The sequence below is a fragment of the Nicotiana tabacum genome, chromosome 3 (genome assembly GCF_000715075.1).
Source record: "Nicotiana tabacum cultivar K326 chromosome 3, ASM71507v2, whole genome shotgun sequence".
Lineage (NCBI taxonomy): Eukaryota > Viridiplantae > Streptophyta > Magnoliopsida > Solanales > Solanaceae > Nicotiana > Nicotiana tabacum.
In genome coordinates, this window is record NC_134082.1 from 166,713,521 (window position 1) to 166,717,453 (window position 3,933).

Here is a 3,933-nt window from a genome sequence, read left to right on the forward strand (position 1 = left end):
CTATGGCTCCAATCCCTGAGTTGAGAGTTTTAGACATAGGGCCTCCATTCCCTAGTCGCATTTTACTAACATTAGGGCTCCAATCCTTGAGTTGAATTTTTAGACATAGGGGCTCCATTCCCTAGTCGCATTTTGCCAATATTAGGGCTCCAATCCCTGAGTTGAGTTTTTAGACATAGGGCCTCCATTCCCTAGTCGCCTTTTGCCAACATTAGGGCTCCAATCCCTAAGTTGAGATTTTTTAGATATAGGGCCTCCATTCCCTAGTCGCCTTTTGCCAATATTAAGGCTCCAATCCCTAAGTTGAGAATTTTTAGACATATGGCCTCCATTCCCTAGTCACCTTTTGCCAACACTAGGGCTCCAATCCCTGAGTTGAGAGTTTTATACATAGGGCCTCCATTCCCTAGTCGCCTTTTACCAACATTAGGGCTCCAATCCCTGAGTTGAGTTTTTAGTCATAGGGTCTCCATTCCCTAGTCGCCTTTAACCAACATTAGTGCTCCAATCTCTAAGTTGAGGTTTTAGACATAGGGCCTCCATTCCCTAGTCGCCTTTTGCCAACATTAGGGCTCCAATCCCTGAGTTGAGTTTTTAAACATAGGGCCTCCATTCCCTAGTCACTTTTTACCAACATTAGGGCTCCAATCCCTGAGTTGAGATTTTAGACATAGGGCCTCCATTCCGTAATCTTTCCTCTTAAACACACAATCCTTATTTTATTGTTTTTAATAGAGAAATAATGTAGATTTTAGTTGCAAATAACTCATGAAATATTCCTAGTAAAAACTGGGGCAGAAAAATTTCGTTCGTTTGTTTGTTTTCGGTGTCTAGGCAGGTTTTGCCTCGAGGCACAGAATTCGAGATGACCAAAAGAATGAGTCTCAATCCAGAATAAAGAAAAGAAGGAAAAGAACAAAAGAAGTGGATTCAAAAGGTTAAAGCGGAGAAAGATGCGAACTGCCCAAGATATGATTGAAGTCACAAGCTTCGCATGTCCCGCCTTGACCCAAAGCTGAAGAAAGAACCAGCACCTACAGTTGACGAGCATCAAGATTCAGATCGAAGTCCACAGCAAGGACCAGCTAAGACTCAAGATCAAGCCTCAAGAGATTTATAGATAGGAATCTTGTAACTCGTAGTTGATAGGTTTAGCTAGCTTAGATTTTTACTTTCATTTTTTGTGTAATAAGGAGCTCAGCAAGCAGCAACAGCAGCAACAACAATGGAATCACAGCTTTCTTGGTAGTCCCAGCTACCAAAACTTCCAGAAGTACACTGACCTGATTCCTTTATAGCCAAGGATATGTAGGCAATCTTTAAAGCAAGGTTCGGTCAGACTCTTTTAAAAAAATGCTTCTCATGGGGTTTCAAACGGGCAAAAATCCCTCATAATTGCTCTTTTTATCTTTGCTCGAAAACCCTCCGTGTCTCCGAGCAAAGAGGGGCAGTTGTGAGCACATGATTTTTGCCCCACATGGGTTAGTCCTACAAAATTCCAATAATTAGGTTTCTTCTTTTAATTATTTAATATTTTAGGGATTTTTGTAGGATTTTTATTTAAGTATTTGCATTTTTGTGCATGTTTAAGTTTTATTTAAATTATGAAAAATACCAAAATATCATGCATTGCATTCAGGATTTATTTTTATATTTTTTAGGATTAATAAATTAATTATTTGTTTTATTAAAAATAAAAATCACAAAAAGGGACCAATTTCTACATTTTTATCCTTTTTATTGATTTTCTCTTTAGGATTAAGTAGCTTTTATAATTTTGTAATTAATTAATTAGTTTAATTTTTTTCATATTCTAGGTAATTTAGGATTCATTTTAATTATTAGGATTTTTAATTAAAAGAAAAAGAAAGAAAGAAAGAAAAGATTTTGAAAATAAAAGAAAAGGGGTCTATTTTCCGAAATTGGACCCCCAAAAAGAGCCCAGAATTTGGCTCGAATCAGCCCAAACCCGTCTCCAGAACCAGGCCCAAATTTGATTTAAACCGGTCCACCCCATTAAACCCCAAAACGACCCCGTTTTTGCCTCATTTCATCACAGTCGTTGGATCCTCATCATCCAACGGCTCGGAACTGCTTTGTACTTCTCTATATAACTGTCCGAAGAGACCTACCCCCATCAGACCCTCCCTCTCTCACTTCGTCTCCCTTCTCTCAACATCCAAACCCTAGCCACCATGAAACCCTCACCGTCTCCACCGCAAACCACCCACCGGAAATCGCTTCACGGCGGTTCCGGTGGTCCAATCGACCCCAAATTTACACCCTAAATTCCCCTTCACCTCCTCATTCTTAATATCCAATTAGCTTTCTTCGAATCCCCGCTGAGCTCTTTGAATCTTGAATCGAAGAAGCCGTCCAAAACCCTAAGTCACACAAAAATCCCCAAATAAATGCCATGGGATCTTCGTCCTCTTCTCATCCTAAATCCCCAACCAATTTTCTTCGAATCCCACCAAATGGCTCAAATCTTGGATCTAAGATTCAAACCAAAAATCCTAATCTCCTCAAATCGACCCCAAAGCTTCATTAATTTTCTTTTCCGTCAAGTTTAGGCTCCCAGAAGTCTTTTCTCTTAAGGAGTCAAAACCATGCAGAGCTGGATCCCTTGAGGGAAAAGACCTCTATTGGTCAAAGCAAGGTTCGACTCCAAAGCTTTTGTCGTTTCCAAGTCACAATGGTAAGCTTCTGCCAAGCTCTTTTCTCCTTTCTTTCTTTCCTCCTTCTTTCCTTTTCAAATATCGAGTCAGTGTTCTTCGTACTTTGATTTTTAGTTTGGGAAATTTGTTTGTTTAGTTAAGAATTCTTGTTCTAGAATGCATTAGTTACTCCAGTTTGTTTGTTCAAGTTTCATTAGGTTTAACTGATTTAGTATTAGTTCAAGATTAATCTAGCTTATTAGAATAATTAGCACTTTCAGTTATTTTTAGTGTGAATGCATTGTTTTAACTAGACTTTAAGTTAGGTTTGATATCATGTTAATCTAGAGCTTATTATGAATTGTTTTCATATGTCAATTAAAGCATATTGTAGTTTATTTTTGATTGCATTATAATAATTAGGGTTAATGTTAGAGGTACAGATAGCCTGATTGCTCTTTTCTTCTTCATGTTTCAGTATGGTATTTAATTGATAAAAACATGCCTGAATCTCATGAGTTTAGATTAATTAGGTTCCTATTTTTCTTTCATGATTAGGTTCAAGTCTTTAATCAGGTTAGATAATTTATTCACTTTGTTTCTGTTACCAGTATAGTTTCAATTTAGTGTTCTTTAGGGTTAATTAGATAAATAGCCTTTATGGATCAATGGGTTAGTTTTAAATTAGAATTAGATCAGTAGGGTTTGTTTCAACATGATAATTTAGTCTCTTAAATGCTTTCTGGATTTGTTTGGCTTGATTTGGAAACCAATAGAAACTTTAAGGACTTATTTTGAGGTAAAAGAGTCTAGGTAAATTGAAATAAGCAGTAACTTAAAGGGTAAAATTGGATTTTTACTTAAGCCAAAATTATAAGGTTCTAGTATTTAGGACAATTGTCCCTATCCTTAGCAAAAATGCTGATATTGGATAAGAAAAGGACATACAACTGTCAAAAGATGCTGTACTATTCTGAAATTTCATATTGGATAAGAAAAGGACATACTCTGCTGAAAAGACTAGGGTTTCAAATTTAGAAAAAACTTTCCTCCTTGGTTTTCTTAAAAGCTGAAAATATGATTTGAAGTAGAAGGTTCTTTTCCTGGTTTTCCTTGGCTAAAGTCTCTTGGTTCTTAAGGATAAACTTGGTTGTGATTTGGGTGTCGTTTGCTGTTTGCTGCTGCTCATTACCTTTTGGGAAAGCTCAATTGTTTTAGTGACCTTTATTTGGTCTTTCTTGAATCATCTATATGTATGTAACTACACTCTAGCTAC